The following is a 26,319-nucleotide window of genomic DNA, read 5'->3' as shown; positions in this document are numbered from 1 at the left end:
CGAAATGAGGAACAGGAATGGCGGCAACAGGAAGTGTCTCTCGTCCGCGAATCCGCTCCGAGTGCCATACAAGGAGCCGAACTGACACGAAGGCAACAAATACAAACAAATATACTTATTATACGACAACAAAGATATAGGGCTTACTTTTTGGTTATGAACTCGGCTTTACTTTGCTTCAACTGTGACTAGCGAACTTCTACACCACCATACCGTGAACTGCTCTCTTCCGGACTGCCCTGCTCATGCGCGGAGAATGCCGCGTCACCCCATGGAGTCACGTGACATGCGGAGCGGGAACACAAGGCAGAGCCGCTGCCAACACAAACATGCACATAGAACAGCACAACCTGCAAACAATGTTACAGCCTTCTGTACAGCCGCCCCCAAATGTGCAGGGCACATTTGTTTCAAATGAAGGCTCATCAGTCTTTATGAGAGTCTTGAGTCACTTCCGATGGGAGGGCTGGTAGCACCACCAGTCGAGCTACTGGTCTGGTGTACACATGCCCTTTAATGTCGACATCAGCTGACCTAATGTGGCCATCGTCACTGCGATGGATCTTCGTCACATGACCAATAGGCCACGTGGCACGGGGTAACTGTGGCTCGGTGATCATGACCACTGACTTCTCCAGGAGGTCGGGGGGGGAGGCTTGCCATTTCTGTCTTGTTTGCAATCCCGGTAGGTAATCCCTGATAAATCTCGACCAAAACTGGTCGGCAAGGACTTGGGAGTGCCGACCAGCGCCTTTGGCTCAGGATTTCGCTCTTCGGGTAGACAATTTGGGGGAGTGATCCATCAGGCCGCCCTAGTAGGAGGCTATTGGGGGTCACGGGGTCGACGTCAGCCAGGTCCGCGGACACATAGCCCAAAGGTTTTGAGTTGAGAATGGCCTCCACTTCCAACAGGACGGTGGAGAGGACCTCCTCATGGATAGGCTCAGTACCTATACAGGTGCGGAGTGCAGACTTGACTGCTCGTACTTCTCTCTCCCATACTCCACCAAAGTGAGGGGCTGCTGGGGGGTTGAAGGTGAATTTGATTTTACGTTGAGCGAGTTGACTTTGTACGGTTGGACACATACTTGTGAAGGCTTCCCGAAGCTCTTTCTCTCCTCCTTTGAAATTGGTCTCGTGGTCTGACCACAGTTCCGAGGGGGTTCCTCTTCTGGCAATGAATCGCCTCAAAGCCATCAGGAAAGCATCAGTGTCCATATTTCGTATGAGGTCCAGATGTACCGCTCTGGTGGTCAAGCACTTGAAGATGAGACCCCAGCGTTTCTCATGGCGTCGTCCAACCTTTACTAACATGGGACCGAAACAGTCGATGCCAGTGGCGTGGAAGGCAGGTTTATGCAACTGGAGGCGTGCGGTTGGGAGGTCAGCCATTTTAGGTATGGAAGGCTTCGCCCGCCAGCGCTGACAATCTGCACAGGAACGTTGATAGCGACGAACTGCTTCACGGCCGTGAATGATCCAATAGGTCCTCCGCAGCTCTGCAAAGACTCGCTCTGGCCCCGGTGTTTAAGGTCCTGGTCATATTTCTTCTTTATGAGCAGGCGGGTCACAGGGTGTGAGGTGTCGAGGACGATAGGGTGTGGGGTGACCTCGTTCTGGCCCTCTAGACGGCGTAACCGGCCTCCTACTCTGATTAGGTCGATGGAGGTGTCGATGACTGGCGCTAAAGTAAGAAGTCGACTCGAAGTTTTCACGGGCTTCCCTGCTGACAGCTGAGCACAATCGTCTGGAAAGGATTGCTTCTGGGCTTGTTGAAGGATGAGTACCTCAGCTTGTCGGTATTCTTCAGCGGTAGGTGAGTAAACCGAAGGGGCCTGGCCATGAAGCTCCCTTGCAGTAGCGTCCATGAGTTCCTGCCAGGTGTTCTTAAGGAGGCGTCTCTCAGTGCTGCGCAGCAGGGCCATAACTGATTCTTTAGGTGCTTGCAATAGGGGCATAGCCGCATGGCGTAACAGGGGAGTAGCGTATCTAAGGATGCCACTCACCTCGGTACGTACTGTCTTCGTCTCCAGCAGGGCTATGGCTTGCTGATCCTGCTTGGATCGTGTCACTTCCCTCTCTGGCCTGTAGGGGACTGTATCCACTTGCCAGAGCCTCTCCACATGCCTGTAGAGATCATCCATGGGTGGTGGAACAGAGGTGAACAGGCATTGAGCTGGGTGAGCTGCCCGCCCCGTCGACTGACACGGGCCCTGCAAGGTCCACCCCAGTCTAGTGTGGACAGCTGCTGGGCTACCATGAGGACCAAGCCTGACAGGCTCGATGGGGGTTATGAGGTGGGGCTGGTCTGAACCTATGAGAAGCAAGGGCTTTACTTCTCGGAAGGTAGGAATAGGGATTCCACGCAGGTGCTTGAACTTCCTCTGTAGGTGGCTAACTGGGTAGCTATGTGGGGCTAGATTAAGATGGCTGGCTGTAAAGGCATCAGTGATCTTAAACATGACATTAGGGTTGGTGGGGGAGGAGACCCGGAATGACACTGTATGGCCATGCAAAACTTGGATGTCCGAGCGCACTGTGCGCAGTGGGAGGTCTTCGGGAGCGCCGTTAAGGACTAGTGACTTAGCAGCGGTGGGGAGCAGCATAGTCCTCTCAGACCCATCATCCAGTATAGCGAAGGTGTCTAACTTCTGACTACCATAGTGCACGTGTACTCGCACCACCTTCAACATGACTCGGTTCCCCACATGTGGTCGGTCAAGGTAGAAGGACTCGGAGGCACAGGTAGTCAGGCAGCTTTGAGCCTTTGGAGGTGAGTCATCCTTAACTTTCTCAGGTCTTATGTTAATCTTGTGGAGAGCGAGAAGGTGCTTGCCTTGACAAAGGTTACAGGGTTTCTTGAGGTTGCACTGAGCGGCGAAGTGTTGACGGGCACAGCGCCAACACCGCTTGTGCTCCTGGATCCACTTTTTTAGCTCGTCTTTGGTGAGCTGGGCTACACCACTACACTGGCTGAGGTAGTGGTCTGTACTCTCACAATAGGCACAGTATACCTTGGACTTGTCTTTCCCTTTGACGGGTTTCTCATTAACCAGTTTCACTGAGGGCTCCTGGCTACTATGCAGGACTGCTGTTTGCTTAGCCACAGGACGAATGTTCCCTTTAGTGCTCTGCTTCTCCTTGGAGCTCCGGCTACTGGTAGACTCGTCAAAGTCCTGACACCAGGACTCGTGGCGAAGCCACTCTGACAGGTCCCTCAAGGTGGATGTGGCTCCAGATCGAGTGGGCTGGGAACGGCGGAAATCGGCCCGCTGTTCAGGAGGAAGCTTACTCAGTAGGCGAGCTACGTGAGAGCCACAACTTAGTTCAATTTCTCCTTCGTGGCCCAAGGTCTGGAGGAGACCCACCAGTGATTGAACTTGAAGGGCAAATTTCTGGAACGCCATTGGATCACCCCGCCTGACCTCTGGGCCATCCAGGACGCTGGATATCTTCTTTAGGGCAAGCTGATGAGGTTGACCATATTTGTCATAGAGAGCTGTCATGGTGTCCGTGTAGGGGGTTGGGGAGTTTAGATAGGCGTCAGATATCAGTTTGGCCTCCTCTAACTTAAGATGGTCTACTAGTACCTGATACTTGAAGAGTTCTGTAGCATTGGAGGGGAGGAGGTTCTCTAATGCTATACGTAGCCGGGCAAACTCACTAGGGTCCGGGAAAGTGAACTTGGGAATGGTCGGTTGGGGTCCTCTGTACACTGGCTCTGGGAATGGAGGTTGCATGTAAGGGGTGGTTCTGTGAGAGTGTGGCACTTGAAGATGTGATGGACCAGTTGGGGATGCTCTTAGAGGTAAGGGTAAGTTACGTGGCGGTACAGGAGGAACATGGGAGGACTCACGGCTAGAAGGAATGAACTGTGGATGACGGAATTGGGCTGGTTGTGGCTGAGGCCTGTAGTGTAGAGGCTTGGTCTTCGGTGGAGTCAGGTAAGGAGGTAACTGATGAGCTCCCAGATTAAAGGCACTGAGGTCGGCGTTTAGGGCTTCCTCGGGTTCAGGCCATGGCGGGGGATCAGGCCAATCCTCCTCTTCCTCTGACTCAGTGAATGTCGAGCTGTTGCTCGTGGTGACGGCCCCATCAGGTGGTTTGGGACTGGAACATGCTGGTAGAGGGATGTTCACTTGACTCGTGCCTGTTCTTAGAGAGTGGGCCACGTCAATCAGCTGCTGAAGGTCGCTACGGGCTTTATTTAGCTCCTTCAGTCCGGCATGGATGGCTTCGTGAGTCTCACGCAGAACCGCATTCTCATCTTGTAAGGTTTGGCGGTTCGGGTGGTACATCGGGTGCTGGGTTGGCTGTTGTTGGTATGACTGGACAGGTGCAGATAAGGTTCTATCATCCGCATTCCTCCTCCGGGTGAAGCTTGAGGCTAGCTGAGGGGCTCTATACTGAGCAGCATCCTCGAAGCTCTCCGGGTGAAGTTGAGGTGCATGCAAGGAGATCGTCTGGACTAGTCCCTTCTGTGGATATGACGGTCTGCCTGTTGGGGTCGGTGTAAACGAGTCCCACCGTGGTTGGCCGCTGTGCTCATATCCCACGTAGTCCACCTCGAAGTCCTGCATCCAAGCTGGGGGGTGCGTCCGACGTTTTGGCCTCACATCCAGGTGTCTTTCTTGATCTTGCTCCATCCTGAACACTATATCCGGCTCGAAGGACCACAATGTTGGGGAGGGTAATACGCTAGATCTTGGGTGTATATAGTGTACAAGATGGTGTATCGGTCAGAATACAGGAGGCCGCAAAGGACGCTGGACACAGGGAATGGCCAAAAGGTAGATGGATGGATGGACAGGTTTATTGAGTTGCAGAATTAAGGATTTATAGAATGGCGGAGTCTGCAATAACGAATAATAAGAATAAGGGTAAAAACAATCCCAAACTAAATATTTCAAATATGGCACAAACATGCTTTAAATGACCCTAAAGGAAATACAGTATAATAAAGTTGTTGCCAACGTACATGGTTGAATTCCAATGCTACAAGTGGCCGCATTATGCTTATCTCAATGATACTCATAGTAATGTGGGCAATCGGATGGTCTGGGGAGACCTCTAGTGATCGAAATGAGGAACAGGAATGGCGGCAACAGGAAGTGTCTCTCGTCCGCGAATCCGCTCCGAGTGCCATACAAGGAGCCGAACTGACACGAAGGCAACAAATACAAACAAATATACTAAAGATATAGGGCTTACTTTTTGGTCATGAACTCGGCTTTACTTTGCTTCAACTGTGACTAGCGAACTTCTACACCACCATACCGTGAACTGCTCTCTTCCGGACTGCCCTGCTCATGCGCGGAGAATGCCGCGTCACCCCATGGAGTCACGTGACATGCGGAGCGGGAACACAAGGCAGAGCCGCTGCCAACACAAACATGCACATAGAACAGCACAACCTGCAAACAATGTTACAGCCTTCTGTACACCAACCTTTCTTAAACCGAGAGCTACTTCCTGGGTACTGATTAAGGCAAAGGGCTACCAGTTTGACACACACTTCTGAAATAGCCAATTTGCTCAATTTGGCTGTCACTATGTGTTATTATTGTCATTTCCAGTTCACATGTAAGTGTGATTTTAACAAGAATAGCAAAAATACAGTCAAACCTTGGTTTTTGACCACAATCCGTTCCAGAAGGCGGTTCGAGAAGCGAATCGGTCGAATTCCGAATCTATTTTTCCCATTACAAAAAATGGAAAAATAATTTTAATTCGTTTTGAGACAAAGAAAACCCCGCCTTTTTTAAGCACTTTTTCATTTGCGCATATTTGTCCGATCGCGCAACTGTAGCGCACCGCCGAACGCGCAACCGTAGCGCGTTGCCCACTGCGCAACTGCACCGCGCTGGTCGCATTATTGTGACAGAGCCGTCGCTGAAATTTAGAAAATATTTTTAAAGTCCTGATGTACTTTCCAAAATTTAAGTGGACCTAAGTGCGCAGGGAGCTTAATTTGGTCCGATCGCGCAACTGAAGCGCACCGCCGAATGCGCAACAGTAGCGCGTCGCCGACTGCGCAACTGCACCGCGCTGGTCGCATTATTGTGACAGAGCCGTCGCTAAAATTTTGAAAATATTTTTAAAGTCCTGATGTACTTTCCAAAATTTAATTGGGCCTAAGTGCACAGGGAGCTTAATTTGGTCCGATCGCGTAACCGCGGCGCGCCGGGCGCTCTCTGTCGCATTGCTTTAAGAGCGTTTTAGGATGGCTTTACTGCTCCCACTTGCTTTCTTTGGAGGCATGATTATGGGTTAATACAATCCTCAAAGTAACGAAAATACAATAACAACGGAGTCAGTCGGCATTCGGGCCGCGCGGTCGGGTTTTCTCGGGTCCTCCCGGCTCATCTCGCGAGAATCGACCTCCGAATTTTGTTGGACAACCGAAGCAAAAAAATCTCGAATTTTTTGTTCAAATTCCGATTTGTTTGAGAACCAGGACGTTCATAAACCAAGGTCTGTTAGATGCAGCTCACTGACAAGTGCCGCTATTTGAGCTAATTTTAGAACAGTCCTGCGGGCGACTCATGCGGTCCTCACGGGCGACCTGGTGCCTGCGTTAGAATTTCTTTCTGGGGCTCTTTTGCAGATGATATGAAAACAGGAACAATGCTTGATGTGGCAGAGGTGCATTGCATTATTGCATTAGACGTGACGTTGATTTCCTCCTGCATACTGCTGCGGTCTGTGGAAGAAGGCTTTTTCTCTGGTGCTTCCGCATGCCGGTTGTTTCTCTCTTCATGTAGGCAGGTCGGATGACGTCGATTACACGTGCCACAAGTGTGTCGGGTTTCGCAGTCCTTGCTGCTGTGTCCCTTTCTCAGGCATCCGAAACAGAGGTTATTTTCACGTAGGAAACCCCTTTTCTCTGCCATCGATTTTGCTGCAAAGGTGGGACATTTTGCAACGCTGTGCGTTTCATCTTTGCAGGTTAGACAAGGTGGCTTTGGTTTGGGGTTTGACGTTTCGTTTTCCCTCTTCAGTGGAGTTGTTCTTTTCAGTGTTCGTATGATGCGCTCGGGCTCTTTTGGGTTGTCTGTCGTCTGTTGATTTTATCAGAAACGGGAGGTGATTGGATTACAGGCGATCCTCGCTTCTGTTTGGATGAATGCGGTGAAGCATGAGAAGCTTGGGTATTCTCCGGATTCATCTAGACTCTGTGTGATGACTCTTCTCCATTTCCGGACAATCCAATCTGGAAGTTATTTCAGCAGTTTATGGTTCTCTTCACAATCGTCCAGGATGTTCAATCCTTTCACATGAGGCATTGTTTCAACGCATCCTTGCAAGAAGTCAGCAAACTCTCTGAGTGCAGCAGGATCACTTGAACTGACTTTGGGCCATTTCAATAGTTTGTCCCTGATGGCCTTCTACACGATGAAGGGGTGTCCATATTGCTCTTCGAGGACCTTCAAGGCTTCCTGATAGGCTTCTTTCGAATCTCTGTAGAAAAATCCCTCTACAGCTTTGCGTGCATCTCCACTCAGATAGTTTTTCAGATAAAACATTTTTTCGTGAGCTGCTAGAGGCTGGCGGTCTATCACTGCCATGAAAAACATCCTCCAGTCTATGTACTTCAGGGGCTCACCTGAGAACTTTGGTGGCTCGGGGGCAGGCAGACGATTTATACTGAGTGAAGCTATGAGTGCTTGGATTAGGCTGCGCAGAAGTATGCATTTGTGGACGCTGGAACGTTTTAGCTGGAGAAGGCTGGTACGTTTTTGCTGGTGTTCGTGGGGGGTCGAAGGGTTTTGAGTGTGGGTTCAGCTGGCTTTTGGATTCAGTTTGATAATCAGTCTCTTTGAACCAGTCTTTGCTATCATTTTCATTGCTTTGGTATACTTTTACTCTAGCCGCTGCTATTCTCACTTCTGTCTTTGCCTGTAGTACCTCTAGCTTTTTCTTCAAGCATCTCCAACTCTGCTCTTTTGAGAGCATCTTCCTGAGCCTGGATTTCATACACTGCTTTAGCCTTTTCTTCTTTCGCTGCTAGTTCAGCTTCTGCGTCTATGTGTTTGCTTGAGGTTCTTGAGTGGTCAAACTCTTTGGACACTGAGAGTACGGTATCTTTATCTGTTTCTCCGAAGACAGACCCATATTCATTTTTGGTGAGCACTAATCTCACTCTTGCCTTATCGAGGTTATCGTTAAAGAGATTCTCTAGAGTTTCTAGCCTCTTCTCTACCATTTCACAGATCTCTGTAGTTATTGCTAAAGAGACGTTCATCCTAGGGACTGTCTGGGGTGGCTAGATGATTACGCTGAATGTGCTCGTAGCAGTCACTAATTAGTTTAGATTTCTTCTTTGTAATTTTCTAGTTCTTCTTGAGAACAGAATGATTTTAGAGCTGTTCTGACCCACCTTGCAGTCTCTCTCCAGGAGTCATAAGCCTTTATAAAGGCTTTTTTGTGTTTTATGGCATTCTGGTCATGTATCATTTGCCCCTTCTCTGTAAAGGTTTTAACACGTGTAGGCCTACTTGACTCGCCCTGTTGTGTGCTATCAATTTGTTCTTCCTGTTGTGCATTATCCATTTCCTCACCACTAAGTGACATTTTGTTTTTTGTAGCTGTTTGATTGTACTAAACTATACTTGTTTATAACTCAGCAAACTCTTAATATCAAACAAGCACTAAATGATTACATAGGTTAACACACAAACAGTTACTCTGTAGATCAGGTGTGGGCAAACTTTTTGACTTGCGGGCCGAATTGGGTTCTAAATTATGACCGGGGGGCCGAACCAGGAGCAGATGGATGTAGTGTTTGTGTGAAGTAATATAAATGACATGTAAAGGTCATTGCATAAAAGGTGTTTACTTTTAGTAGATACTAAAGCATGGATATTAAAAAAAGCTTTTTGAAAACAAATGTATTTATTAACACCATTAAAAAAATATTTCACCAAAAAACTACTATCAGTGATTCTTATTAAATACGACACTGTTATGATGAATAACATTTTCCATCACTTCAGCGCCTGCAGGTCAGATTTATGAAATATGTTTATCTAATGAGGCGAAATCACATCCAACGGCAAACATTCTGACCAAATACATCATCTTGAAGAATCAGTGAAAGAATACATCTAAATAAAGTAATAAAGAAATCAATAGTATTGTTGGTTTCCCTTTTTTGCTAGTGCATCATAGTCTGGAGTAAAATCTGTTGTGGTAATTCTTAGGATAGAGCCGAGGTGTCGGTCCGTTAACCTAGATCTGTGACGGGCTTTGTTGACGTTCATGTGGCTGAACGTCTTCTCACACACGTAGGTCGAGCCAAATTGTCCACTCTTTTTTAACATTCGGCACTCAGTGTCCACCTTTCTTTTCTTCGGGCCACTCATTTTAATGGAACGATTCCAGGGGAAGGTTTGTGGGTGGCATTAGCGTCAAACTGTATCTGAAAACTCAGCGCGGGAATTACGAGAATATTGACGTCACAGCCTACACTCGAAATTCGGCACTGATAGATGAAATTACGACGTACTACTGAGTACGCACACGCACTTGAGTGTGCACCGAGCTTTCTGACACGGCTCCCGGGAGTAAATGCGCGGGCGGGCGCTTCCCCATCTACTGGGGAAACATAGTAATTGCAGGGAAAATGACCCAAAAAAAATTAATAATACAATTTATTCAGGTTTGGCGGGCCGGATTAAACGGCCCCGTGGGCTGGATGTGGCCCGCGGGCCGTAGTTTGCCCATAGTTGCTGTAGATGATTCACACTAGCAGGTTCAATGGTTCAATCATGTGAAATGAAATTACCCTTTTTTTTAATCCTTAATCTTATATGAAGGTAACCACAGTCCAATGACCGATCTTGCCTGAGTGCTGATTGAAGAATGAATTCTGATGACCAGTAGATGGCGGTCTTCTACCACAAGAAGGGAGGACGGCAGATTCATGCAGAAGAGAGTTTTCACTCCACACGCGACGAGTTTTCACTGTAGCAACCTAAGATTTTGAAGGAACAGGCTTTGAGTGTTTCCGAACGGGTGTAGTTTATTGAAGAATTGTGCATAGGCACCAACATCGTCGAACGCCGTGAAAACTATGACACAAAATGACACAGGCAAATTAGCCTACAACAGGCACATACTGTAAACAACAACTGCATATTAGCAGGCTAACAAAATGACAAAGTATACGAAATACTATACAAATCAATATATACAGTATACAAATGAATCGTACCTCGCTCCGCTGATCAAGGGTGCTAAGGGGAATCCTTGGAAAGCTGCCACCAATATCGTTGCAACGCTAGTTATCCATAAATGTTGCTAGCTACACAAAGAAACCAGTCTTCTTTTAAACTAAAATTGCCGATAATTCTATCGCTAAACGGCACAAGGCACACAATAACACTAGTTGTACTAAGTTCATTTTGTTTTTACTTGTTAATCACTTCACTGGTTCTTTTATCTCAAACAAATTATTTTAGGTTGCATTACCTAACATGTTTCGGCTTGTACTTCATCAGAGTGTCACTGGTGTGGTTGTGACGCGTCTTTATCAGATTTGTGCGTTTCTTGAGTGTCCTGTCTGTGTCATGTCTCGTCCCCAGTTTTGCTATGTGTCCCTGATCATGTCCAAAGTTTCTGTCGGTGTGTCTGTGTGCTCGCCCCTCCCCTCCTGTGTGCCCATGATCAGTGTGATCATTCTCACCTGCCTCTTGTTACCTGTCGCGTATTTAAGTCCTGTCTGTGTGTTATTCCCTGTCGGAGCATTGATGAAGTTTACTGTCATGAGGTTTGTTTGGTTCCTGTCTTTTGTCTCACGTCTCTGTTCGGTTCCTGTTGTTGGTTTTGTTAATCAGTTATGTCAGTGTACCGAGTCTGTTAGTTTGAGTTCCGTCAATAAACCCTGGTCCAAGCTGCACTTGGTCGCCCTGCTCCATTTCCACTCCGATTCGTGACAGTCTGCTGATAGTCTGTCATGTACTATGTGTATGGTGGCCTGTGTGGGTGTTTTGGTGAAGAGTGAAATGACGTCGTGCGAAATGAACATTTCATCTTTCTGTACCTTTATGTGTGTGAGTTCTATGGCGAGTTGTTTTGAGTTTTTGCAGTGTTGGTCCGTGAATAATAACACTGTTAACCAACACTGAGTGGAATGAAACAAAAATAAACACTCATTAACAAAGGAGAGAAGACGTTGAAAGATAAATTATTATGAGCGGTCTTTCTTGCTACTATCTTCTTCGAGGTCTCGTCTTTCTCTGAGCTTGACCGTTGGCGCGCACACGGAAGTTACAAGGCACAAGAAATTTAAAGTGACAATGCTCAATTCACACAACTCACGGCCACTTACAAATAATGTTAGTTGCCTGAATGTTGGCAGTCACTTAAATGTCGTACAGAGGCTGAGATCAACCGGAGTCAAATTCCCTGTTTGGCATGCACAAACTTGGTCAATAAAGCTGATTCAGATTCTGATTCTGACTTACTTACTTTCGTCACATTCTCAGTAAATCATACTTGCAACCATATATTTTCTTTGTTTGGCCAAACGTTTCCCTCAGTCCAGAATATTGTCCAGTAATCCAAGGCTGGCATCTAGCGTTAGGCAACATACGACGTCACATCAAGCATTAGGCAAAACATAAGATATAATCAAGCATTCAGCATTCTTAGACGTCCTTGGCAGTGTCCATGATTTAGAAAAACATCAGGCATGCATTGAACAGTTAATTAAGATGTCATTAAAATATTCAGGCAATATACCAAAAACATTTGTTATTTCAAAGTGAACAAAAATACATATCAGATCATGAAGTTATAAAAACATTTTCTCACTAAGTCCATCACATATCAAAAATGTCTACCGTAATTTTCAGACGAAAAGTCGCTCCGGAATATAGGTCGCATTAGCCATAAAACGCACAATAACGTGAAAAAAAACATATATAAGTCGCTCCGGAGTATAAGTCGCATTTTGGGGGGAAATATATTCGACAAAATCGATCACCAAGAACAGACATGAACGAGCAACAACAGGCTAAATGATAGGTATGCTAACGTGACATAAACACAAACGAAGAGCTGAGAACGGGCCTGACGTAACATTCAGAGTTAATAAAAAAAACTATTACATAAATAACACGTTTATAAAACCATCTGTGTCACTCCAATTCTTTAAATCCATCGATCGTCCTTTGTCAACAATGGGTGCGCGCCGCTGACGGCGCTTGCACTTCAAAATATTCCACAGGCCCATATAACGATATATAAATTAGATATCAAATAACTATTATATAAGCAATAATATTATCAAACCATCTGTGTCTCTCCAAATCATTAAATCCATCGATCAAATTCCTCGTCCTTTGTCAACAACGCCGCGCGTGCACCCTGACGTCAGCCTCGTCGTTATTCCACAGATCTAGTATATAACTATATTGTAGCGTTAACAAAGTACAAGGAAAGACGTGGGTTTGGTAAACGGCTCTTTATTTAACAAAACAAACTTCCAGGCGTGTGGCGGCGTGGACTTCCAGCCACGGAGATGGAAGAGAGATCCATAGAATAGGACCGGGCGTGCGTAAAAGCCATGACCGAGCCCATCCACCGTCCCCGGACAGCCACCCGGCCGAGCGCCGACCCCCGACTTCTATCCACGGAGGTGAAAGGAGAGCTCTGTAGAGTAGGACCAGGCGTGCGTAAAAGCCATAATAGTTTTTCAAACCTTCTGTGTCACTCCAAATCATTAAATCCTTCAAACTCTTCGTCCTCCATGTCACTTAGAAACAAAGCCGCTAATGACGCCGGTAGTACGTGGGGCCCTTCGTCATCTTCGTCATCCCGTGATCAATCTTTGTCCTTTTTGTAAACAACCACGCCGCGCCGCGCTGCTGACGTCACTTGAAATTCAAATTACAGTAATCCCTTGCTACATGGCGGTTCCACTTTTTTTTTTTGAAAATTTTTGAAAAAATTCACATATAAGTCGCTCCTCATTATAAATCGCCCCCCACCCAAACTATGAAAAGAAACGCGATTTATAGTCCGAAAATTACGGTAGTTACATCTTCTTTATTGATTTAGTGTGTATTAGGTATAAATATATGCTTAAAATGTTTTTTTATTGATTTAATGTTTGAATATAACTGTAAATGTATGTACTTTATTCAATGAGGTTTGTGCAAATCTGGCAGACAGCGTTGCTGCTATGCCAGCCGACACACGTTATGCTGACATTGTGTCAGGAATGAGTTGAGCCAGGGCGACCAAATGCAGCTTGAACCAGAATTTATTGAAGGGAAAGGGAGTTGGAAGGGAGGTAGGTGGGGAACCGAATACACAGACGGGATAGACTCACGGCCAGCAAACAGACAGACCGACCGACAGAAGTCCAGTTGGACAAGGTTAAAATTCTGACCGTGAGCCTCCAGACAGACCGACAGGGACGTGAAACAAAAGACGTGAAGACATTACGACAACAATGATCCGACGGGGAGTGAGGGGCAGACAAGACTTAAATACAAAACAGGTAACAAGAGGCAGGTGACTGTGGTTACATTGATTGAGGTGACACAGGAGAGGAGGGGCGACACGAACAGAAACCATGGCAACCTAGACACATAGCAAAACTGGGGACGAGACGTGACACATTGATGTTTTAATTTGTATTTGTTGGGTTGTAGTTGACGGTGTTATTATACCGAATGTGTTTGTGTTTGAATAAAAGTCAAAGTCAAAGAGTCAAAGTTAAAGTCTGCTTTATTGTCAATTTCTTCACATGCCAAGACACACAAAGAGATCGAAATTACGTTCCCACTATCCCACGGTGACAAGACATAGTACACAATATGCATACAAGTGAACAACACAAAAAAAAATAAAAACAAGAAGGCACAAACAATGAATAAATAAGAGTGATGAATAAATAATAAAGAAACAAATAACATACTAAATATAAGAGGAGCAAAAATGGAGCAAGTGTGCATACAGCAGACAGTCAGAATATAGCGCAAAAGTACAGGACGCTACGCAGAAGGGGGGAGAGAGTTCAGGATCCTAACAGCCTGGAGTATGAAGCTGTTGGTGAGTCTGGTGGTGCGGGAGCGCAGGCTCCTGTACCTCTTCCCAGAGGGCAGAAGATCAAACAAAGAGTGAGCGGGGTGACTCACATCACTCACAATCGTGGTCGCCTTGCGGGTGAGATGGGAGGTGTCAATGTCTTTCAGGGAGGGGAGTGAAGCACCAATAATCTTACCAAAAGGTTGGGAAAAAAACGTTATGCCGACATTTGTTATTTTGGGGAACACCAACTCAAATACATATACACATATATGTACATATTGTCATATAAAGCAGTTAACCAAATGTGTGATTTTTATGTTTTAATTAGCGAATATAAAAACAAGGAATAAAACACCAGACGTTTTAACATAAATGTTTATTAAAATAACAATAATAATAATAATAAAAATGGCGGCTCGGTGACGCACCGGGTAGCACAGCCGCCTCACAGTTAGGAGGATGCGGGTTCGATTCCACCTCCGGCCCTCCCTGTGTGGAGTTTGCATGTTCTCCCCTGGCCTGCGTGGGTTTTCTCCGGGCACTCCGATTTCCTCCCACATCCCAAAAACATGCTTGGTAGGCCGATTGAGCACTCCAAATTGTCCCTGGTGTGAGTGCGAGTGCAAATGGTTCTTTGTCTCTGTGTGCCCTGCGATTGGTTGGCAACCTGTTCAGGGTGTCCCCCGCCTACTGCCCGATGATGGCTGGGATAGGCTCCAGCGCACCCGCGACCCCCGTGGGGACTAAGCGGTTCATAAAATGGATAGATGGATGGATGGATGATAATAATTATAATAATAAAAGTAAATTTCAAACCAGCAATCTAATGTGAAATTGCAGTAGATACGTATATTGGATAACAATATTTAGGCGCATATATGTATACACGTGTTATTTAAGAACTACTGTATTATAAAATAAGATTGCCCAAAGAGAAGCATAATCTCCCCATTGTTGCATATCGACGCATTCCTTCATGCAATAAAGTTAGTCGTTAGCTTGGAGAAAACGAGCACAAAAGTGGTGTTTCAGAGAGTGGTTCTTTCTTTCCTTGGCAAATCGTTTATCTACATTCTGGTTTACATAGTTCACGACAGGAGACGCTACACGTTCCCTGACTGATCTGTTGATGCACAGGAAGGCAGTTCACCCATTGACTCGTTCGCGAACGGGAAAGTCAGGATTCGTTCCCTCACTGATCCGTTCTCGCGATGAACTGGAAATGCAAATCACTGACTCGTTCACTCACAGATCCGTTCAGTTGGTGAACGGAAAATGTAATTCACAACTCGTTCGTGAACGGGAAGTACGTCATTTTCTTCTTCGTTTTGTTTTACGGCGAGGTGGCACCAGCTTCAATGCGCATTACCCACACCAACTGGTTGAAGTCATATGAACTGAAAAAAAAAGAATCACTTTAGGAAGTGATTCGTTCACTCTCGTTCACTGAAAAGATTCGTTCCTTTGAACAAATCGTTCACTCACGAGCCAACACGAGCATGCATGCAGCGGATTTGGTCGTCCTCTCACGCCTTTTTTTGCTTTACCATCTATGTTCTGCCCTCCAAGCACCTTTATCTCCTCACACACATGGTCGCGCACGGCTTCCTCTCCTTTTTTGATCGGTGAGACAACGCAAAGGCGCGCTAATGAGGGCGTCCATCTGTTCCTCGAGATTCCTCCACGGGACGTCCTCGTCTTCAATCAGAGATGAGGGCGAGCGAGGGACACCCGCTAAAAACAGCCTGGCCCGGTGAGAGTATTGAGGTAGAAAGACGAATTGGGGGTGAGGGAAGGGGTGAGGGGTGACGGGGACCTTCCGGGTGTCACCACGGTGATGGATCGCCGACACTCCTAAGCTGACAGGAAGCTCGCCAACGAGGACTTTTACATCTTTTCAGATGTAACGCATGCAAATTAGCATTGACGCGCGTGTACCACGCACGCAAACACAACCACAGTCTGAGTGGGCACTCTGAAGCTGCGGTTTCAACACGCCAGGGTAGGAAACGTTATTAAAGGTCATTAACTTCTCGTAACACACAATGGCGCCATCAAAAACAACAACTCTGCTGGACGGCGGCTGGTAATTGCGCAATGACGTTTTTTATACAAAAGCACAGCATGCCACGCACATGTAGCCGTAAACACCAGCACTTGGTTTGCACTGACGTATTTCGTCAGCGACAACAACCGGCAAACACGCACACATTCAGTGCATATGATGATGATGATATGTCTTTATTTACAGCATACTTAAAACATAAAAGGAAGAAAAAAATAATTAAAATAAAATACAATGAATAACACTTTAAAGTTCCATATTTAAGTCACATAAAAAAAAAGAATGCTCAAAAAGGAGTAGGAGGAAGCAGAGCTTTTTACATTCCTGCCCCTTTCTCACTTAATCCATTAAACCAGGGGTCGGCAACTGTTGGATTTGGTCCACAATTTAGGGAGCGCTATCTGCGCCTCACGGCAAAAGCCATTGCCAATCACCTGTTATCCAATTCACTCACTGCGTGCTCGTTTAATTTCTTCAGATTTAGGAAAATGCAAAGACACTGAAGCAGAAATTAGACTTACACAGGTTGGTTGAGTTCAATCATAATTCTTGTTAAGAAAGCTCTGTTTTCAGGAAAGTACAATACAGCGCTGGGCCCTTCAAGAGCGGAAAGTCTCCATTCAGAAAAGGCAACGTTCAAGGTTCTTTGGTCTGCTTATATTCAGTTGCTCATGCCGGTGTGGGGCGAGTTTGATGGGTGATGAGTCGTTGGGGTGGGGCGAGTTCGCAGTAGAGTTTGATTCCATGGGAGTGGGTGCTGGTATGGACGATTCGGTGTGTGTGTGGGGGCTGCCGTCTTCCATCCTGTCTTTCGGCCTTGGGGATCATCTTTGGCCGAGTCCTTGGCTGTCTCCTTCTGGCACCAGCTGGTTTTATCTCCAAGTGACCTTCCTGTAAACATTCTGCTCCATTCCTACACTGTCGCACCTCATCCATTCGTCATTCTTTCAATTTTGTCATTTTGTACGGAATTATGTGAGCTTTTGGCTGTGACATCATCAATTTATTAATGTTCCCTGACGATGCAAAGTTTGTTCTTTTGATACTCCATGTCTTTGCTTACATCATTACATTCTTAGTTTAATCATGCTTCCGCACGTATCTCTTCTTTGTTAAGCAAAATATTTCCCTCTGTGCAGAGCGTTCAGTAGTAATCGAAAAGCTGGCGTCTCACATTTAGGCGACATATGACGTTTAGTCAAAACACAAGATATAATCAAGTACTGAACGGTCAAGACGACTCTGGCCGTGTCCATGATTTAGAGAACAAACATCAGGCATGCATTACACAGTTCCTTAAGGGTCATTAAGCTATTTAAGCAACATATCAAAAGACATTTATATTGCAGTGCACAGAAATACATATTGAATCGTGAAGTTGTAGCAACCTCTGTTATTATCTTATATCAAAGAATGTCTAGTTATGTCTGCTTTATTGGTTGACTCCATGAATATACTTGTCTGCTTATATACTTTATCCAAAGAGATGTGAGCGTATCTGTTATTGTGGCTAGGCGGGTTTTGTGTCTTTTGACCCTATTCCTTCACAACCCATGGCTCCGGAGCCACATGTGGCTCTTTCATCCTTCTGTTGTGGCTCCCTGTGACTTTGGAAAATAATGAGTATTTTATAAAAATTTAATTTTATTTTAGTTTGTTCATTTTCAAATATAATTGTGGATTTGAAGATTATGGTAAACTTGTAACATTAAAATTAAACGTTTTTAATATTTTTACCGCCCAGAATATGCGTCACATCCGCCGATGTGCGACATTCGAATTCCTGGCGTCCCTCACGTCTGGCAGCCGGCGTCTTTCCAGCACACTACCAGCGTGATAACTATATATTAAGTGAAGTAGTCCTTTATTTTAAATTCAGGAGGACAACTGGCTGCACACTCCAGTACACGCGATGGGACAGAAGCAGACTGCGCATTTTTTTGGTTTGCATTGTTCGTTCAGTGCTGGTGGATAATATTTGGATAAGTTTGGATTTTTATCTCATAAATAAGAGGACAGGTGACTGCAGGCTGTTTGCATTTTTTGTTCAGTGGGTTGGGTAAGTTTGGATTTTTATTTCTTAAATACGAGGACTCAAATAGACACCGGGTATTTTATTTGAAATTAAGCATCAACCAAGTGTAAAATGCTTTTTGTTACATGCAGAAATAAAATTCGGTGTTCTCTGCAGCAGTTCGTTCATTTCATTTTCATAAATGCAATAGTTTTTTGTATATAGCATAATATATACATGCATAATATATATAATGATGTCAAAATGGGTTGTGGCTCCGGGTGCTTTCTTTTCATTGGGGGGCGGTCCCAAATGGCTCTTTGAGTAAAAAAGGTTGCCGACCCCTGCATTAAACTAATAACTCAACATATAAATCAATAAAACAGAATACAAGTAGACACAGTTCCAGACTTATTTTCTGTTTCCTTTTTACCTGTGTAGTCAGTTTGGCTAGGTTTTCCTTTTTCTCGTACATGTTAAGGAACCAGTTTTTATACACTTTTTTGAACAGTTTTATGTTTGCGCTACTTGTGTGCTAATTTTCTAGATCATTCCACAATCTCACCCCGCAAACAGTCAGAAGAACTTTTCATAGTTGTTCTGACCTTTACACTCCTCAAATTCAGTTCCCCTCTAAGATTATACCCACCCTGCCTTTCCATCAACAAATTTTGTATCCTACCCGGAAGCAGGTTGTATCTTGCTCTGTACATAATTTGAGCTGTCTTGTGTTTGATCAAATCCTTGAATTTCAAAGTTTGTGTTTTTATGAATAGTGCGTTTGTATGCTCCCAACATCCTTTGTTATTGATTATTCTTATTGCTCTTTTTTGTAACGTGCACAATGGCTTTAGGTTGGACTTGTAGCTGTTACCCCATATCTCCACACAGCTCAGATATGGCAACATGAATGCATTATAGAGAATATGTAGAGATTTGGAAAATAACGCAGTTTAATAATACCTTCCACATCCCCTTCACGTTATTTATTTCATATGCACTCAAGCACGCACACACGCGCGCGCGAACAAACACGCAAAGTGACACACGAAAAGCTCAAATGTCAAAGCAACACTCGTCGAGTTGGCTTGAAAGCATCGTTCGGCAAAAATGAAAACAGGTTCAAGGGAAGAAGGAACTGACAAAGGCAAGAGGAGGAGCCGGAGGCTGGGAAGCAGCGAGCTTCAGCAGAGGGCAGCAACGCTCCACGGCCAAGCAGCACATCCATCCGCTCGACAATGCTGACGCTTCCCGTTCATTGGATGGTCACGAATCGTGTCGTGCAGACTGGACCTCGCTTACCGACCCTTTGTCCTAAAAGGACTCGCTTTTCTGTCCCGACAGAACTTGTGCTTGTCAGGACGTAAGCGCCTGTTGTACAGAAGGAACTTGTAGCCACTCCGCCACGCCCGTGTGATCATGCGCGTGCGACCTCTGGGTCTTATCGAAATTAGTGCGTCTGCAAAGACGTAATACGTAAGGAAAAGCTCGTGAAAGCGACAGACACACGCTCAAGCTACTAATCCAGTGGTTCTTAACCTGGGTTCGATCGAACCCTAGGGGTTCGGTGAGTCGGTCTCAGGGGTTCGGCAGAGCCTCCACTGCGGAGGTCCCAACACGCCTGATTTATTGCGTAAATTCGTGACAACGCATATCTGAACTGGTCTCGTAAAGGCAACAGCAGAAGTCACAGTGATTTGCAGGTATGGAATTTGTTTTGAGTTCATCCATTGGGTTGGTTATGTTCTTTGAAGAAGGTGATGTTCATGCATGGCTCATTTTGTGCACCAGTAATAAACATTGATGTCTTGAATTTGAAAAAAATATTTTTTTCACTAAAGCGGGCATCTGTGAATGCGCATATGAAACTGGTGGGGTTCGATACCGCCAATAAGGTTAAGAACCACTGTACTAATCAATAATAATAATAATCGTACATTTAATTTAGAAGGGCCTTTAAGTTCACTCAAGGTCACTTTACAAAGAGTTAAAAAGTTAAAAACAAATTAAAACAATAGCATTCAGTAAAGAAGATTGTGGAAAAACATGTTAAAAACAACAACAGTAAAGCAACTAGAGTTGAGATGCTGTCCTGAAATTGGTGGGTCTTGAGAGTGGATTTAAACTGTGGGAGGGAGTTAATATTGCGGATGTCAGGTGGAAGTGTGTTCCAAAGTTTGGGAGCAGTGCAGCTGAAAGCTCTGCTCCCTATGGTGGTGAGCCGGGCATAGGGGACAGTGAGGTGGATGGAAGATGAGGATCTGAGGGAGCGGGTGGAGGTGGCTGTGTGGAGGAGTTGAGACAGGTAGGGAGGGGCAAGGTTATGGATAGCTTTAAGGAATGGAGGAGGATTTTGAAAATAATGCAGTATTGAATCCCTAACCCTGACGTCAGCATCGTCGTTATTCCACAGATCTAGTATATAACTATATTGTAGCGTTAACAAAGTACAAGGAAAGACATGGGTTTGGTAAACGGCTCTTTATTTAACAAAACAAACTTCCAGGCGTGTGGCGGCGTGGACTTCCATCCCCGGAGGTGGCACTTCCAGCCACGGAGGTGGAAGAGAGCTCCATAGAATAGGACTGGGCGTGCGTAGGAGCAGTGTCCGACCCCCATCCACCGTCCCCGGACAGCCAGCTGCCGAGAGCCGGCCCCCGACTTCCAGCCACGGAGGTGAAAGAGAGCTCCGTAGAGTAGGACCGGGCGTGCGTAAAAGCCATGTCTGAGCCCCATCCACCGTCCCCGGACAGCCACCCAGCCGAGCGCCGTCCCCCGACTTCCATCCACGGAGGTGAAAGAGAGCTCCGTAGAGTAGGACCAGGCGTGCGTATAAGCCATAATAGTTTTTCAAACCTTCTGTGTCACTCCAAATCATTAAATCCTTCAAACTCTTTGTCCTCCGTGTCACTTACAAACAAAGCCGCTAATGATGCCAGTAGTACGTGGGGCTCTTTGTCATCCCGTGATCGAATCTTTGTCCTTTATGTAAACAAGTGCCGCGCCCCGACGCTTACGTCACTTGAAATTCATCCATCCATCCATTTTCTGAACCGCTTAGTCCCCACGGGGGTCACGGGAGTGCTGGATTCAAATTACAATAATCCCTTGCTACATCGCGGTTCCACCTTTTTTTTTGTTTGTTTTAATTTTGAAAATTTGTGAAAAAAATCACATATAAGTCGTTCCTCGGTATAAGTCGCCCCCCCCAACCAAACTATTAAAAAAAAGCGACTTATAGTTCGAAAAATACGGTAAATTGGATGAACTGGGTGCGGCCTGAGAGGTAGGAGTGAAACCAGTCGAGGGGGGTGCCAGAGATACCGATGGAGGATAGTCTATTGAGGAGGATGGAATGAGAGATAGTGTCAAAGGAGGATGAGGATGGAGAGTAAACCGTAATCAGCTGCAGTGAGGAGGTCATTGGTGAGTTTTAGGAGGGCTGTTTCGGTGCTATGGCGGGGGCGGAAACCGGACTGGAACTGTTCAAATAAATTATTTCGTGAGAGATGAGATTGAAGTTGAGAGGCAACAATTTTTTCAAGAATTTTACAGATGAAAGGTAAGTTGGAAATGGGGTGGAGGTTTTTGAAGTTGTTGGGATCTGAACCAGCTTTTTTAAGAATTGGGGAGAGAGCAGCAGTTTTGTAATGTAAGGGAACAGAGCCACTACTGAGAGAGGAGTGGATGATGGCAGTGATAAGGAAGAGCAGTGAGGAGAGGCAGGATATGACCAGGGCAGTAGGAAGTGGGTCTAACTGACATGTGGACGATTTGGATTTGGAGATGAGAGCAGAAATAGCAGAGGGATCAGGGAGTTGAAATGACGAGAAAGGCAGACTGGACGAGAGAGGTTCAGAGGAGTAGGGAGAAGGGGAAGAGGGGCTCAGTTGCTGGTGGATTTTGTCAATTTTTTGAGTGAAAAACAAAAGGAGTGAGTTGCAAGTGTCGTTCAAGTACAGGTGGGGGGGTAGGAGATCTCGGGGTTGATGAATTTTGTTGAGGAGTGACAAAAGAGCATTAGGGTGCCCACGGTTGGACGAAATGAGACTGGAAAAGTAAGTGGATTTGGCTGAAGCAATAGAGTCCTTGTACTGTAAAATATGTTTTTTGTACATGTCCAGGTAAACAGTGAGACCAGTCATTTTATGGAGGCGTTCAAGTTGATGTCCTTTCGACTTCATGGAGCGGAGACCAGGGGTGAACCAGGGGGCAGAATGGGTGAAAGAGACAGATCAGGTTCTGACTAGAGTGAGGGAGTTAAGAATGTTGGTGAGTGAGTTGTTATAGTGAAGAACCAGTTCATCAGGGGAGGAAGAATCTAGGCATGGTAAAGAGGCAATGGTGGAGGAGAGGGTGTCAGTATTTATGTCTTTGATGTTACGGAATGAGATGAGACGAGGTGGCTTGGTTATGGAAAGGCAGAGTGTGACTTTAAATGAAAGGAGGAAGTGGTCCGTGAAGGGGAGATGATCAGCTGTACAGGTGAAGGGAGTGAGACCGGAGCAACAGATTAAATCCAGTGTATGGCCTTTAACGTGGGTAGGGAAGTTGGTAAAGAAGTGAAAACCGGAGCTCTCAAGGCAGGATGAGAAGTCGCGGGTGAGGGGAAGAGCAGTGTTGCCCATATGGATGTTGAAATCGCCCAGTATAATCACGTTAGGTGAAAGTATGGAGAGATGGGCAAAAAGAGCAGCAATGTCATTTAAAAACTCTGGGTGCTTAGGTGGATGGTAAACAGTGGCGACGATGGTAGGAATAGGACCAGACCTTTTGCATGCAATGCACTCAAATGAGCTGCATGTGGGGGCAGAGAGAGCCGTGACTTTCCACTTCTGGCGGTGAATTATTGCAAGACCACCCCCGCGACCAGAGCTATGGGGTTGCGAGATGTAAACAAACCCCGAAGGTGTAGCGTCGTTAATTTGTGAGAAGTCGTTGGGCTGCTACCACGTCTCTGTCAGACAGAGAAAGTCGAATTTGCGTTCAGTGATGAAGTCCTGGACGAGGTGGCCTTTGCTCGTGAGTGAGCGGATGTTGAGGAGCCCAAAGTTGAGGGCGGAGTTGTCATTCTTGACAGTAGCGTTAGCCGACCTGGGTAGGCTGGCTAACACACTGTGGTCAGCCCGGCGGGCGCCGGTGTTTCTCGGAGGACGATGGGGGGTGGACCAGAAGGATTTTATTAGCTTGGAATTGTCAGTTTGAAAGTTCCGGCCAAAGCCCCGGTGGATATATCTGTGGCGAGGCAGGGGAGCGTCGCCCCGGAGGCACAGCACTGCAGGCGGAGGCTCAGACAGGTGGAAGCATGACCGGAGGAGCTCAGCAGCCGAGTACTGGAGAAGCCCAGACATAAATCCGTGGAGCGTCGACAGCGTAATCCAAGCGAGTGAAAATGAGTTTACTAAAACCAGTAAACACGATAAAACGAAAAAGAACAGCCGGTGAGTAGCGGCAGCATGACGCGCCAGCGTGCACTCAGACCGGAAGCATCCAACCTATGCCTACAGTGTGGGCTCTGACGCGTGCGCAGCAGCATTGGCCCAGATAGCGCTGCCTTGGGCGCGACAAATTCAGAGCTATTCAGAGCTAGGCGCTTTGACCCAAACAAGGCTCAATCCTGAAAGCTGGGCAAGTGTTCATATGACATGCCTACAACCTAATCAAATCATATGTGCCAAGGAGGTTGTTGAGCTTTTGAAAAAAATGGAACAACCTGCATCCCGAGATGTCCAGCCGTCCGTTGGTCTATCGTTCGTTGTGGGCGTGCCCGGGCCCATCCCAGCTGACTTTGGGCGATGGACGGGGGCCACCCTGAACCTAACCCACACAAAAGACACGATTTGCAGGTAAGTACACTTTTGTTTTTTTACTCGAGACAGGTTTTACAAAGTAAACTCAAACAATTCAAGGCCACCCAGCCCTGGGGAGACGCATGCAGGCCGCAGCGTGGTCATGAGTGCAGCAATAGATGCAAGCCAGATAGAGTTCAGCGGCTATTTGTGTCTTTCCTGGAGGAGCGTTACATTTCTCTGAAGACAAAGGCATCTTAGAGCCTTGCGTAATGGCCCCGAATGTTAGCACGCACTTCACAAGCGCCGCTTTCTGCTCATTTCGTAGCAAACGTGTCACAACTCGTCCCCGGTTGTTTTATTATGTGTAGGTTGTCATGGTTTCTGTCCGCGTCTGTGTACTCGCCCCTCCCTTCCTGTGTCTACTCACAATCTATGTACTAATCACAGTCACCTGCCTCATTACCTGTCGCGTATTTCAGTCGTGTCGGATTATTTCATGTCTTCTGTTCATGTCTCTCGTCTGTCGTCTTGTTTCTCATCGTTTTGTCTCGTCTCTCTGTTCGGTTAGTTTCTCTCCAAGTTGGTGTGTCTGTCTGTCGGTTACCCCTGTCACTCTGCCTCTGTTAAGTTATGTTAGTTTGCCGGTTCTGTTGGTTTGTTCCCCACATCCTCCCTTCCAACTACCTTTTCCCTCAATACACCCTGGTCCACGCTGCATTTGGTCACCCTGCCCCATTCCGATCCGTGACAAAACGAGGTTCATCATTCAGAAACGTCCCGTTTACAAAATTAACAAAACACGCGTGCACACAAATCAGAGACAAATGTGTCTCCAACAAACGCAGAGTGTTTTTGTGAACATCAAAGACTACCAAACAAATAAAGAGGACCGGAAATGTCAAGGACAATTTAGAGTCACTACCTGCAACGAATGTGGATGGCGCTGGCCCAAAAATCAACTTGCTCAGAACCGGCTCAAAATGTTACAGAACTCGTCGACCTGTCTGCGAGTGGACGAACGCATCGGCCTGTCTGCAGGTGGCAAGCTTCTGGGATTTCCTCGCCAATTGCACGTCACGTCATCGACAGGCTGGGCTGTTATGGCGCAACGCGACGTATGACGACCAGCGACTGGTCGTACAGATTCCCATTTAAAAATGTAAGGACAATTCAAGTATGAGAGGAAAAAAACGACTCAAGTATAGTAAGGAGGAACTTGTACTTTGTTACATGCCATCCATCTGCAGGCGTTTTTCCGTGGTTGTGCTTGTCATGTGAACGCTCGCCCAGCTTTCAGGCTTGAGCCTTGTTTGGGTCAAAGCGCCTAGCTCTGAATAGCTCTGAATTTGTCGCGCCCAAGGCAGCGCTAACTGGGCCAATGCTGCTGCGCACGTGTCAGAGCCCACATTGAAGGGCCATAGTGTGACGCAAAAGCTCCTCCACATTTCCCCCCACCCATTTGAACGTACTTGAATTTGGGGTCGCAGCGAGGAACATTTTCCCGTTCTGACTTGAAGTGTCGATGACGTGACATTAGTCCATATAGTCCAACGGCGGAAAAATGCAAGACGGGGAGCTCGGTGCATTACTGTCGATGCAATGATTAAACAGCAGGTTGGTTTTTGACATCTTGTCTGGCTTGTACCACCGAGGTGCGGTTGAATGCAGCAGCAAACACGCGACGCTGAGCAAGTCACGCAACACAATTATGACGGAAATGCGCTCCAGCAGGGATGCGCAGCGAGACAATTACGAGACATGCGCATGCAGCCACATCCAATAAAGATATTACATTAGAAAATAATGCATGCGCGCTGCTAATTGTGGACGGATATGTGTACATCTTCTCTTTAACTTCCACTTTCTTTGGCATTGTGGATGAATCATGATGCTTGATGATACGGATAAATGCGCAATCGTGGAGCGTGCAAGGTGGCGCTGCTGCTGCTGCTGGCTTCCGTCGCCGTGGCGTTGAAAAGAGAACACATTTGAAATAACTCGCCCCTGAGTTCAGTTGGCTAACTTTGGAAATTACACTTGGCCAAAGAGCCGAGGGAATTGCTCATTGCTCTTAATTCATGAATTCGTCCTGGCAAACTGTGTCCCCAACCTAACCCAACCCATACAACCACCACCATGGGAAGTTTCCACTTTCAGAAAATTCTTAGAATTTGGTTATCTAAAATTTGTTTTGTTCGTGTGAAATATTGCATTTGCAACTCTGATCCAAATCAGAATCGTCACAAGTGTTTGTTACAACAGAGGGTGTTGTGTTCTGGATTTGCCAATTTGGGGCTTCAGCGGCTGCTGCTGTTGGCTGTGGCTGAGCCTTCCCGCCGCAAAAGGTTCTGGCTCTGAGCTCGTTTTGGAAAAGAATTCTGCACGTCCAGCAGGAGGAGAGGATG

At 46.3% G+C, this 26,319-nt stretch overlaps 1 long non-coding RNA gene across 1 annotated transcript; it reads right to left on the bottom strand.

Annotated features, from left to right (window-relative positions):
- Positions 1-10,004: 10,004 nt before the first annotated feature.
- On the bottom strand, positions 10,005-10,386 carry LOC119123482. The gene is made up of 2 exons (XR_005098071.1): positions 10,217-10,386; positions 10,005-10,073 (listed from the first exon to the last, which is right to left on the bottom strand). It is a non-coding gene; the product is annotated as an uncharacterized LOC119123482 (long non-coding RNA).
- Positions 10,387-26,319: the final 15,933 nt, after the last annotated feature.

This window comes from Syngnathus acus, chromosome 5 (genome assembly GCF_901709675.1).
Source record: "Syngnathus acus chromosome 5, fSynAcu1.2, whole genome shotgun sequence".
In the NCBI taxonomy this organism is placed as follows: domain Eukaryota; kingdom Metazoa; phylum Chordata; class Actinopteri; order Syngnathiformes; family Syngnathidae; genus Syngnathus; species Syngnathus acus.
This window is presented reverse-complemented; position numbering and strand designations above follow the sequence as displayed.